The sequence below is a fragment of the Camelus bactrianus genome, chromosome 1 (assembly GCF_048773025.1).
Source record: "Camelus bactrianus isolate YW-2024 breed Bactrian camel chromosome 1, ASM4877302v1, whole genome shotgun sequence".
Lineage (NCBI taxonomy): Eukaryota > Metazoa > Chordata > Mammalia > Artiodactyla > Camelidae > Camelus > Camelus bactrianus.
In genome coordinates, this window is record NC_133539.1 from 93,766,947 (window position 1) to 93,781,629 (window position 14,683).

At 32.1% G+C, this 14,683-nt stretch overlaps 1 non-coding gene across 1 annotated transcript; it reads right to left on the reverse strand.

Annotated features, from left to right (window-relative positions):
• Nucleotides 1–10,129: 10,129 nt before the first annotated feature.
• LOC123616039 (U6 spliceosomal RNA) lies at nucleotides 10,130–10,236 on the reverse strand. The gene has a single exon (XR_006723901.1). It is a non-coding gene; the product is annotated as a U6 spliceosomal RNA (small nuclear RNA).
• Between the last annotated feature and the right edge of the window lie 4,447 nt (nucleotides 10,237–14,683).

Consider the following 14,683-nt stretch of genomic DNA (forward strand, 5'->3'; position numbering starts at 1 on the left):
AGAGGATGTATAATAATAAGTAGGCACATAAAAAGATACTCAACATCACTGGCCATTAGGGAAATGCAAATTAAAACCACAATGAGACATCACTATATATCTATAAGAATAACTAATACAAAAAGTAGTGAAACGCCAAATGCTGTAGAGAATAAAGAGAAACTAGATCACTCATTTTTTCTCTAGTGAAATGGAAAATGATACAGCTACTACGGAAAACAATCTGGTAGTTTTCTATAAAATTATACATTCAATTTCCATATGACCTAGCAATTGCACTCTTGGGCATTTATCTCAGAGAAATGAAAACTTACATTCACACAAGCTATACAGGAATGCGCATAGTCCCAAACTGGAAGCAATCCACATGTCTTTCAGTAGGTAAATGGTTAAAAAAACTGCAATACATTCATACCACAGAGTATTATTCAGCAAGAAAAAGGAATGAACTATCGATAAATGCAACAACTTGGATGAACTGCCAGGGAATTATACTGTGTGGAAAGAGCTACTCCCAAAAGGTCATATGATATATCACTTCATTTATATTACATTATTGAAATAAAATTATAGAAATGGAGACAAGATTAGTGGTTGCCTGGAGTCAAAAGTAGGGGCGTGGAAGAGAGGAGAGAGTGGCTATAAAAGGGCAACATAATGGATCCTTGTGGTGATGAAAATATTCAGTATCTTGACTGTATCAGTGTCAATATCCTAGTTGTGATGATACTGATGGCAAGAGCATGCCAAGCTGGAAAAGCAAATCTTTATCCAGAGTAAATATTTGTTCCCAAGGAGCCAAATTGCTGTTCTCTCCATGAAATAGGGGTATAGTGTGATTAACCTATACCAAATGGCTGCCTGGTACTCCTGGGGAAATAGTACCACACAGGTGGCTCAATACTAGACTACTGTTGACAGGTGAGGTACTTTGCAGACACGTTATCCAGATCAGCCTTGGTGAAGGGAAACTCCTGTTTTCAAGGCCCTGCATAACCTCCTTCCCCCTATGTAGATCCTTTATTTATGAGTCTGTTAAGCAAGCACTGCAGCTTGTAAGCAACCACTGACTTTTATCCATGTAATGTCTCCTCTTGCCCACCTGATTATTGAGAACCCCCTCTGCAGTGGGTGCTCTTTGCTATTCTACCTTCTTTGTGTTACCATTTAACTTTTTTTAACTTCTGTGTGTCCTTTGTTTTCTTTGAGTCACTTTCATAGCTCATCCAAATGGGAATATTTTTCTTTTTTTTTTTTTTTCTCAATCTGACATTCTCAACTTTTAATTAGGAAATCTTACTCATTCACATTATAGGGAATTAGCAAAAGGAAATAAAGTAAATAAATGTAATAACAAGAAACATGCTAACATGTTTTGTGTACCAACTATGTCAAAAAATAACATCTTTGTCAAGCCTGTGAATTATGCCTAAAAGCTTACAAACCATTTAATACCTATAGTACACCTAAATATAAAGCTATTGAATAAATGTTAGTTACTAGGCTAGTTGTCTAGTTTTGAATCATAAATACAGTTACTATAGTGTTTAAATAATATATTACATATATTTAAATATTATAAAATAAATGTAGCTTCATGTCTGAGTTATCTTTGGATTTTTCTAATATCATCTACAAATTTATTTTCACCATCAAATAATGAGTCAGAGTCAGAGAGACTACAAAGCAGTATCACCAAACTCATTTTATGAACGAGAAAACTGAGGTAAGTAAGCAGTTGGATATTTGTGTCTGAGGTTCAGGAGTGAGGTCAAGGGCTTAGCAATCAGCATAAACATGGCATTTAAAGTTAGGAAACTAGACAGGATCCCAAAGGAAAGAGTGTAAGCAATAAAAGGAAAAGTCAAAGAACTAAGTCTTAGGATGTTGTAAAATTTAGGTATCAAGTTGCTGAAAAGCAGCAGGCAAAGAAGTCTAAGAAGGGGCATCTAGACAATCAGATCAGTCACCGGGAAGTCATGTGCAGAAAGTGTTTCAAGGTGGAGAGATCAACTGCGTGAAGTGCTAAAGTGAAGCCTGAAAATGAATGAGTGAATTTAGCAATGTGGAAGACATGAAGACTTGGAAGGAAGAAACCTTGTTTTCCTCCCTTCCAAACAACTTTCCAAAGGAGACATACACATGGCTGCGAGATTGCCCATACATCCTTCAAGGGAACTTAATCATTCAGATTATGATGAACAGAGATGTAATACTGATCATGAAAATAACAGCTCTGGGTTGAGTATTCACTTTAGCTGGCACTGTGTTAGGCATTTAGAAGATATTAGCTTTGTTAACATAGAGATTATTACCCACTGATTTGCAGTTGAAGAAATTACCTGCTAGTTTGCCTATGAGGAAACTGAGGTTCAGAGAAATTAAATAATTTTCCCAAGTTATTTAGTTAATAAATAGTAGAACTGAATTTGAATTTGAAGTTTCTTGAACTCAAAGCTTACAAATTCTACCCTACTACAATTATATATTGATAGAGATACGCATCTAGTTACATGTATGTGTCATTATAACAATAATTAAAAAAAAAAAAACCAAAGAGGATGAAAAGAGAAAAACTTGGAGGCATAATTTTATACTAGAAGGGCCAAAACCACCAGGGAAATCTGTCTTCAAGCCAGATAGTGTTGATTGTTGTCTAAATAACACGGACTTTAAGAAGGGAAAAAAAAAAATCACTACATTTATAACTAGGTCAGGTATCTCTCCATAACATCATTAGGAAAACTGTTCCAGCGAATTAAAAGAAGATAAGCTTGTTTCCATAAATACACGCCTACAGACACAAACTTTCAGAATCATTAAGATGCAGATAGATGTTCACCAGTCATTGTCAGAAGTTAGAACCTCTATGAACTTATCAGCATGCATTTTTCTATCCTGCACCTATTTGTACAAGGTTGGAACTGGGTTTATTGTAATTTAACAGTCTCTTTTCATGTCTTTGCCCCTCTCCCTCTCTGTCTCCCTCTTTCTCTCTTTCCATATATATTTTTTCTATATTCTCTCTGTACATTTATAATAATTAAAATATATATTTAAAATATTAGAAACATATATTCTGAGAAAGAAAAAGAGAATATGGAGGGAATATATATTGAGAGAGATTCAGCAATTAAAGCTATTTTAACAATAGCTGGGAATCTTACAGGTGCATTACTTATTTTCTCATCCTAATCTTGCTACCAACTCACTAAGATTAGTATTTTCCAGGGGTTTGTTTTGTTTTTCTTTGCAGTAATTTACTGTAGAAAGTTTACAATTTAATAACAAACATAAGCTCACTCGTGAACAAATCAAACTGGTAACAATGTCTGCTCAGAGCATTTTCTTCTAACTGCAAATCCTACACTGTGTTAAAATGCATATGGATGATGTGGGTATGACTTACTGCCCTTTGTTTTCATTATTCCTGTAAGTCTGCTTTTAATTTGTTATTTATATGAGTTGCTTCCAGTAAGCAATCACTTAGTGCTATTGTAAATACAAAACTGAAGAAAATATGAAATGAAAATATAAGCTTTAGGAAATCATATTCAACCGCATCAAAATTTCATTGTATTCTAAGTGAAGTAAGCCAGAAAGAGAAAGAAAAATACCATGATATAATTTATATGTGGAACCTAAAAAAAAAAAAAAAAAAAAAAGTAAACCTATTTACAAAACAGAAACAGACTCACAGACATAGGAAACAAGCTTATGGTTACCAGGGCAGATGGGGGTGGGAAGGGATAAACTGGGAGCTCAAGATTTGCAGATATTAACATATATAAACTAGATAAACCACAAGTTCATACTGTATAGCAAAGGGAATGGTATTCAATATCTTGTAGTAACTTATGTTGAAAAAAAATATGAAAACGAATATATGTATTGTCATGTATGACTGAAGCATTGTGGTGTACACTAGAAATTGACACAACATTGTAAACTGACTATACTTCAATAAAAAAATATGCAATAGAAAATTTTGTAGTAAATTATATCATAGAAGAAAATGGTCATGACTTTCATACAAAATATTTCAGTAATATAAAGAGACAAAGAAAATAATTTAAGATTATCACTGTAAATTTGATGCTGGCATTATTTCTAAAATAAAGGAAAAAAAGGAACTAACATTTGATTACCCATTACATGCAGCAAACCCTAACAGATATTTCACTCTTTTATCCAGTAAATATGTATTCAGATTCTACAACAGACCAGATACTATACTAAGCATTAAGAGTGCATTAGAGAGAAAAGCAAAAGAACCAGAAAAATCCACACACTTATAGAGGTTTAATTCCCAAATTAATCATACTGCAAGTGATACCATCAAGAAAGTAAAAGAACATGCCACAGAATGGGATAAAATATTTGCAAATCTTATATACCTGATGTATGTTTATTTATGTATATATTCACTATATCTAAGTATTATCTCTATTTTCTAAATTAGAAAACTCAAGCATAGAGAAATAAATCAACTTGTCTAAGTTTGCACATCTTATTAGGGGGCAAACAAATCTGAATTTGAATTAGATTTCCCCCAAACTCATTCTCTTCCACTGTGCTACATACAACATTTTCCGCATTACATATCAACTGCCTAATTAACAAAAGATTTATAGATCTGCTTTTTAACTCCCCAGGATAAGCCACAAATTGAACGCAATACCAATAAAAATAACAGGAGTGGGTTTTTCTGGAGTTAGACAAGTTGATTATAAAATTCAGAGAGAAAAACAAGCAAGAATATGCAGGAAATCCCAATAACATGTACAAAGGGAGCCAACTAGCCATGTGAGACTGAAAAACATTATGAAATTTCTGCAGTTAAAACAGTATAGTATTTACAATTAAACAGACCAAAGAAAAAGGATAGAAAATTTAAAAACAGACCTAATTGCACATGGGTTTTTTAAATGAAACTGATTAAGTTTATGGATATCTAATTCACATACCATGAAATACACCCATTTAAAATTTCTAATTCATTGTTTTATGGTATATTCACAGAGTTAAGCAACCATCACTACATTCAAATTTTAGAACATTTTATCACTCCTAAAAGAAACCATGTACCCATTAGCAGCCAGTTACTATTACCCAGCTCAACCCCGACTGCAAGAGATTAGACAACCGCTAATTTAGTTTTCAGTCTCTATAGATTTCACATGAAATGACATTATCCAATAAGCAGTCTTTTGTAGCTGGCTTTTTTTCACTTAGCATAGTGTTTTCAAGGTTCATCCGTGCCATAGTATATATCAGTACTTTATTTTTTTGTTGCATAACAACTTATTTTTTATAGATACATCCTATTTATTTATTCATTCATCACTTGCTGGATATTTGAGTTGTTTTCATTTTTTGGCTATTATGAAGAGAACTGTGAAAATTCATGCATAGATTTTGTGAATACTTGTCTTTGTATTTCTCTTGGATATATACTTAGGAATGGAATTTCTGGTTCATGTATAACTCTAGGTTTAACATTTTGAGAAACTGCCGAACTGTTTTCAAAAGTGGCTGTACCGTTCTACATTCCCAACAGCAGCGAATGAGGCTTCCAATTTTTCTACATCCTCACCAATGCTTGTAATTGTTGGTCTTTTTTGATATAGACATTTAGTGAATGTAAAGTGGTACCTCAAGGTTGCTTTTCCCTAATAATGATGTTAAGCATATTTTCATGCACTTATTTGTCATTTGTACATCTTTTTAGAAAAAAATTATTTAGATCTTTTGCCCATTTTAAACTGGATTCTTTATTTTCTATTATTGAGTGGTAAAGGGTTTTTAAATTGGAGGGGGGAGAATCCCTTATCAGATAGATATATTATTTGCAAATATTTTATCCCATTCTGTGGCATGTTCTTTTACTTTCTTCATGGTATCACTTGTGGTACAAAGTTTTTTATTTTGATGAAATCTATTTTATCTATTTTGTTCTTTTCCTATTTTGCTTTTGGCTAAGAAACCATTGCCTAACCCAAGATAATGAAGATGTACTTCTGTGTTTTCTTCTAAGATTTTTTATAGTTTTGGCTCTTATATTTAGGTCTGTGGTCCAATTTGAGTTAATTTTTGTGTGCAGTGAGAAGTAGGGATCCAAATTTATTCTTCTACATATGTACATCCAGTTGTCCCAGTCCTATTTATTGAAAAAAAAACTATTCTTTGTACATTGTTTGTCCTTGTTGAAAATCAATGACAGTAAATCTAAGAGCTTATTTCTGGACTCTCAGTTCTATTCTATTGGTGTTCATATCTAACATTATGCCTATTCCATACTTTGTTGATTATTGTAGTTTTGTAGTAAATGTTGAAAATAGAAACTGTGTTCTTCAATTTCATGTTTCTTTCAGCATTACTTTGGCTATTATGAGTCTCATATGAATTTTAGAATCAAATTCTCAATTTATGCAAAAAAAAAAAAGCCAGCTATAGTTTTCATAGGGATTGCATTAAATCTATAGATCAATTTGGGGACCATTGCCACATTAACAATATTAAGTCTACCATTCCATAACCATGAGATGTCTTTATTTAGATCTTTAATTTTATCCAACAATGTTTTATAGTTTTTAGTATACAAGCCTGTAGTTTTTTCCTTAAATTTATTCCTAAGTATTTCATTCTCCCTGATGCTATTATAAATGAAATTATATTCTTACATTCATTTTTCAGATTCTTTAATGCAAGTGCATAGAAATACAATTGATTATTGTGTATTGATCTTATATTCTATAAACTTATTGAAACTGTTATTCATTATAATTTTTTTGTGTGTATATGGACTCCTTAGGATTTCCTATATGCAAGATCAGGCCATCTGTGAGTAGAGATAGTTTTACTTCTACCTTTCCAATCTGGACTCCTTTTATTTCTTTTCTCTTTTCTTAACTGCCCTGCCTACAACCTTTAGTAAAATGTTAAAGAAGTGGCAGAGGAGACATCTAGTCTTGTTCTTGATATGTTGTCTTGTTCCTGCTTGTCTTCAGTCTTTTACCATTATGTATGAGGTTAGCTGTTTTATACAGATGTCTTCTATTAGATTGATGAAGTTCCCAACTATTTTTAGTTTGTAAATGTTTTTGTTATGAAAGAGTATTATATTTTGTCAAATGAATTTTTTCTGCATCTATTGAGATGGCCATGCAATTTTGTTCTTTATTCTATTAGCAAAGTATACTACAGGAATTGATTTTGGAATGGTAATCCAACCTTGTTGTGCTAGGCCATAGTATATAATTTTTTTGCTTGATTGGTTTGCTAGTATGTTGTTGAAGATTTCTGTAACTATAATTATGAGATAAACTGTTTTATGGTTTTCTTTTCTTCCGTTATTTTTGTCTGGTTTTGATATCAGGCTAATACTGATCTTAGAGGATGAGTTGGGAGGTAATGCTTCCACTTCTATTGTTTTAAAGGGTTTGTGAAGGATTAGTAATAATCCTTTAAATGTTTGGTAGAATTCACCAGGGAAGCCATCTGACCTAGGTTTTTGTTTTGGGGAAGTTTTTACACGACTAGTTCAATCTCACTACTTGTTATTTGTTTATGTACATTGTCTTTTCTCGAGTCAGTTTATAGTTTGTCTCTTTCTAGAAATTTGTCCATCTCATTTAAGTTATCCAGTTTGTTGGCATTTCTAACTAGTTGCTCTAAGTATTCCTTTTCAATCCTTTTCATTTCTGTAAGATCAGTAATGATGTCTCCTGTTAATTTCCTTATCTTCAATAATTGAGTTTTCCCTCTGTCAATTTTGTTGATCTTTTCCAAGAAGTGAATTCTTTTGAAAACTTTCGAATTCACTGATTTCTTTTTTTACTGTTCTATTTTCTATTATATTGATCTCTACTATAAGTTTTATTCTTTCTTTCTTTTTCTATCTTTGGGTGTGTTTTGCTCTTCTTTTTCCAGTTTCTTAAGGTGAAAAGTTAGATTATGTATTAAAAGATCTTTCTTCATTTTTAGAAAGGCATTTGCAAGTATAAATTTCCCTCTGAGTACTGCTTTACTTGCATATAACAATTTTTGGCTTTCTGTGTTCTGTTTTTATTTCTTTAGAAGTATTTTCTAATTTCCACAGTGAGTTCTTCTTTGACCCACTGGTTATTTCAGAGTATATTCTTTAATTTCCGCATATTTACAAATTTCCCGAAGTTTTTTCTGGTACTTATTTTTAATTTAAATTCCTTATAGTTAGAGAACATATTTTGTACAATTCCAACCCTTTTAGATTGATTGAGGCTTGTTTTATGGTTTAACATATGGTCTAACATGGAAAATGTTCCATATATGTGTCAGGTAAATGTATATTCTGCTGTTGTTGGGTGAAGTGTTCTACAAATGTGGGTTAGGTCTACTTGGTTTATGGTGTTATTCAAGTCTTTTATTTCCTTGTTGTTCAGTTCTTCTATTCCTCTCTAGTTGTTCTCTTCTGTATTGCAGGGGATTATCAAAGTCTCTAAATATTGTTGAATCGTCTAGTTCTCTCTTTATTTCTGTTTTTGCTTCATGCATTTTGGGCCTGTGCTGTTAAATATATATATATATATATATATTTATATATATATATATATATATATATATATATATTTATATATATATTTATTTATAATATTTCTATATATTATAGGTCAAACTATAGCCACTTGCTTTCAACTTGGAGAACTTCCTTTAGTGATTCTTGTAAGGTAGCTCTACTATTGGTGAATTTGCTCACCTTTTATTTATCTGGCAATATCGTTATTTTGTCTTCATTTTTCAAAGATAGTTTTGCTGGATGTAAGATTCTTAGGCATTTTTTTTCCAGCACATTGTTTTGATGAGAAGTCAGCTGTTACTCTTATTGGTGTTCCCTTGTATGTGATGAGACACTTTTCTCTTGATGTTTTCAATATTTTCTCTTTGTCTTTGTCTTTCAGCATTCTGTCTATGATGTGCATGGGTATGAATCTCTTTGTGTTCATCAGACTTTTTTGAACCTCTTGGATATATAGATATTTTACATCAAACTGAGAAGTTTTCAGCCATTATTTCTTTATTTTTTTCTGCCTTTTTCTCTTTCTCCTCTTCTTTGAGTGTTCTCATTACACATATCTAGATGCACTTAAAGGCATTCCACATTTCTCTGAAGTTCTCTTTATTTTTCTCTATTGTTTTTTTCTCTGTTATTTAGATTGCATAATCTCTATTAGCTATCCTCAGTTTTATGGATTCTTCCTTTCACAAGCTCAAATCTGTTGTTAAGCCATTCAGCGATCTCATCATTTTAGTTACTGTATTTTTGAATTCTAGACTTTTCATTTGGCTCTTTTTAAATGATTTCTACCATCTGATGTGACATTGTCATTATATCTGTCTTTAATTCTTTAAACATGATTTCTTTAGTTTTTAAACATATCTATGTAGTTTCCTTAAATTCTTTGTCTGGTTAAGTCTGATATTTAAACCTGCTAAATATTTTTGAGTTTACATTGTCTGCTTTTGTTCCTGAGTATGGGTCAAACTTCCCTGTTTCTTTGGATGTCTCTTAATCTTTGCCAAAGGCTGGACATTTTTGATAATATATTGTAAGCACCTTGAATACTGATTCATATCCCCAGTGTTTGTTGATGTCGTTTGCTTGTCTCTTTTTTTAAGTGACCTGGCTAGACTAATTTAGTGAAGTCTATTTTACCCATAGTATACAGTTTTTGACATCACTCTTAAAGAAGCACCATCTGGAATACAAACATAGTCTTATTCAGTATGAAGTATGATTGTGATTTTAGCTTACTCTCTTTGACTGTCTCCTTTCCTGATCTCCCCATTAAGTTTCTTTTTTTAAAAAATTTAATTTAATTTATTTTTTTATTGAAGTATAGTCAGTTTACAATATTGTTTCAATTTCTGGTGTACAGCACATTGCTTAGTTATACAAAAATATATATATATTCATTTTCATATTCTTTTTTCACAATAAGCTACTATAAAATATCAAATATAGTTCCCTGTGCTACACAATATAAACTTGTTTATCCATTTTATATATACCATTCAGTATCTGCAAATTTTGAATTCCCAGTTTATCCCTTCCTACCTCTATCCCCCTAGTTACCATAAGTTTGTTTTCAAAAATGTGGAACACTTCACAAATTTGCATGTCATTCTTGCACAGGGGCCATGCTAATCTTCTCTGTATCATTCCAATTTTAGTATATGTGCTACCGAAGTGAGCACCCCATTAAGTATCTAATTGGTCTTTTTGTTGGTATCACATGCCATTCTTAATCACTACTAATTGCTGGCTAGTTATTTTATTTTTTAAATAATTGTTGAATCAGTTGTTACACAGTTGGATGCAACTGAAGTCAAGCACTTTGGCAGGAGTGCAGGTTGTTGTCAGGAATTTTCTTTTTAGATAAATATTCCAACTAATAAATGATAGACTTAGAAAGTCGCCACTCTAATGAATGGATTTATGCAATGAATAACAAAGACAGCTAAAAATCATAAAAAAGTGGCAACTAAGTATTGTGTATCTCCAGATTCAAGAACACATGTTAATTCTTTGAAATAGTCTTCTAAAAGAAAATAAACTCTTAATAAATCTCTAGATCTAACTACAACACCTTTGGCAGTATAAAGACAAACTTGTTAAATGACACCACAGGAAGACATTCAACAAAATCCAAATGTTGGCAACACCACAGGACAGATTATTCCCTTTATTCAACAAATAAATTGAAAAAAAAGAAACCAAAACAAAACAAATATGAAGAGGATAACCTAGAAACTTAAGAGCCCTGTGTCAATTGGAATTTTGGATCTTATATAGATCCTGATTCTAACAAGTTATATAAAAGAAGACAATCAAGGATAATTTTGAACACTAATCAAATATTGTATATCATCATGCAATTATATTTAATTACCCTAGGTAGTATAGCTCAAAGATATTGCAGGTTTGGTTCCAGACTACTGAAATAAAGTGAATACTACAATAAAATGAGTCACATGAATATTTTGGTTCCCAGGGCAAACAAAAGTTATATTTATGCTATACTGTAGTATACTAAGTGTGAAATAGCATTATATCTAAAAAACCCAATGTACATAACTTAATTAAAAATACTTGTTGCCAAAAAAATGCCAAAACAATTAAAATAATAACATCAAAGCTCACTGATCACAGATCACCATAACAAATATAATAATAGTGAAAAAGTTTGAAATATTATGAGAATTACCGCGACGTGACACAGAGACACAAAGTGAGTGAATGCTGTTGGGAAAATGTCACCAAAAGATTTAATTGAAGCAGGGTTGCCACAAACTTTCAATTTGTAAAACACATGGTGTCTGCAAAGCATAATAAAGTGAAGTGCAATAAAATGGGGTATGCAAGTCTAATTACCTCATAATGACCTATGTCTGTAAAAGTATTCTTACCTTTAGAGACATATACTGAAATATTTCCAGATAAAAGAAGTTAGACATCTGATTCAAAATGACAGGGTAGGAAATGTGCAGGGATAAAGATGAAAAAATTGATCATGAGTTGGTAATTATTGATACTGGTAATGGATTCATGGGTTACTTAGATTATTTTGAAATTTCTCATAATAAAGAGCTAAAATATAAGCAACAAATATTTACTAATTACCAACCATGTACTCATCACTGTGTTAAGCAATTTGGAATAATAAAAGAACTATATATCATGATTTCTGACCACAAGAAACTTTTGATCTAATCCAGGTGACAATATTGTGAGACAACAAGAATCAATGGAATTAACAGTTAAAATATTTGGCACAGATTGTAGGCATCCAGAGAAGAATTAAATTCCTGAGGCCTGGAAAAGTTAGAAGAAACTTTAGAGAAGAGAAGAAAAGAGATTCAAACTGGCATTTTAAAGGATAAGACAAATCTGAAGAGATAAAAGGAATAGAGAAGAGCTGAGGCAGTTTACTAGATTCTATAAAGGTTAATAAATAAAAATCTCCTCTTATTATTTTGGTTGGGATATACTTCCCTATGCTTCATCCCTGGGCTCTCAAAAGTAATCTCTCAAAATTATCTCTGAATATTAAACTACACAAATTTCATTGAGTACGCAGAGTCCTTCTGTCATCATATTTTTAAAGGTCATCTGTTTTTCTCTTGAAGAAACACCATCTCTCTTCAGTAAAAATCAAATTGAAATTCATATTTCAAATAAAACTAAAGATAGAAGCCTCTCCCTGAACACACTGTGGAAGGAAATCATTACACAAACCATCCATGAGTAGAATATATTTTTACACTCACAACAGGTTAGTATAAAATTAGCATACAATAGAGGGTAAGTTTTGGTCAATTCAAAGAGAATGCATGCCAATAGCAACTAATAGTGGCCCATTATACCTCCCAATCATGTTAGAAAAATATTTCTTCCAATTTTTCAGTGTAAACATAATTACTCCAAGCACCAAGTTATTCTTTTGCCAAGAAAAAAACAAACAAACCTATATGCTTACCCAAAATTATCCAGTAGAACAGGTTACAAGGTGCAAGACTGAGACCTAAAGAGGCTAAGTAACTGACCCATAATGACACAGAATGTTTGTTATGTATTTTATTTAATGTTTCCTTTTGTAACTGCTTGCTTATAGTCACACATCTGCAATATATTTAACCTCTATGTTGATAGCTAAAACAATTGTGATTTAAGGATGAATAAAATTGTTTACTTAGCAGGTATTACATAACAACATACACATTAAGCATTCAGATAAATAATAAGCTTTTTTCCATCTGATTACATACTCATGAAGTTCCTTTCTGATTATAATTTAGTTCCCATGAAGGTCTGCTTACATGGATAGACTGCATAGTATAACACACATAAATATGGCTTATATGACATTGGCATCAGCTGTATAGTCCCAAAAACTTGATATGTATTCCAGATACACCTTTTTCTTCTTTGCATTGTGACCTTGGGCTTAATCTCAAATTTAATTTTATGATGATATAATTTCAGAATTGATTCTTTATTTAATCTGTTTCAATATTTTGACGTTATTGCCTTAGAGATAAGTCTATTAGATAAACCAGCCTTAACAGCAGCAGGGTTTTATTTACCAATTCATGATAATCAGACTTTGTATTTTAGGACCCTTTACCTAGGGCAGAGTTTCTCAGCCTGGGCACTATTAAGATTTTGGGCCAGATAATTCTTTGTTGCAGGTATCTATCCCCTATGTTGTAGAATGTATAGCAGGATCCCTGGCCTCTACACACTAGATGTCAGTAGCATGCCCCCCCTCTCGCCCCTACCCAGTTGTGACAACGAAAACTGTCCATAGACATTATCAAATGTCCCCTGGGGGCCAAGTTGCCCCCTTTATCCACTTAGAAACACCGGTCTATGAGACAATCAAAATTTTTTCCTGATTTTGTCTGCCACATACAGCATAACTCAGAAGCATGATTATGTTTACTTTGACTATCTTTCCTCTATTACTTATAAAGGATTGTTAAAGTTTTCCACCTTCCCTCCCACCCTCATTTATTATCCCAGCTTGATGGGATAGAAGAGAGGCTTAATTAGCATACTCTAGAAAAGAGATAGAGGGGAGGAAGATAAAATAATTCCTACGTTTTTGTATTACGGTATTAACTATTTTTAAATGTCTGTATGGAATGAGTAGTTATATTTAATTATAAATGTAAGTTAATAATCATAATTGTTGATCTATGTGTGTTACAATGGCGGATGACCCTATCTATCTTGCTCAAAATTATGCCCCTAGAGTCTGGCAGTGTGTTTCCATCCTTGTTAGACATTCAATATACATCTAATGAATCCATGACTAAAGTTCTCATCACTTTATAATGACAGTAGTAACCTGCTAATTGCTAAACCTGCTAACTAGTTTTAAAGTTATTCTTCTTGTAGGAGGAGGTCATTTAAGAGTACACCCTGAATAATTGCCATTTATCACTATCAAAAGATTTAGCTCAAAGGAGGTGATCAGCACTAAACAACAAAATGTAAAACAGTACATTACCAAACTAATTTAAAGGTAAAGGTGAAGTTATATGGGGACTGAGAAAAAGAAGAAATGATAAAAGATTAGCACATTGAGAAAATGAGGTGGTAATTGGATTGAGCCTTCAAGGAGAGGACTTTTATAGTGTGAGGCTTTGAGGTTTGAAGGTACCAAACTGCACTGAGTCTTAGTGAGAAGGCATCTATAGCTGCACAATCTTGTCATGGTGAACCCACAAACTACGAAATGGAAATTAAGTTTCAAGAGCAACCAAGAAATTAATAATGCATAGAAGCCAGAGCAACAAACATTTACAATATCAGGAAACAGCACCCAAAAAATTCCAGATATATTAACTTTAAACTTAAAATTGAATTATAAACATACTGGAAAAAATATAGACAAGTTTATTTCTAAATCTTAGAGTAGGGACAGCCTTTTAAAACACGATACAAAATCTAGAAAGTATAAGGGAAAAGAAAGATGCATTTTACTTTGTATATTAAAATGTTCTTCAAGGGAAAATTACTGTAATCAGATTCAATATAAAAAGTGAAAAAATATTCGAAACACAAATGACTGACAATAAGCTAATTTCCTTTGTACATAAAAAGCTCTGAGTCATCCTTATTCTTATCTCTCATTTC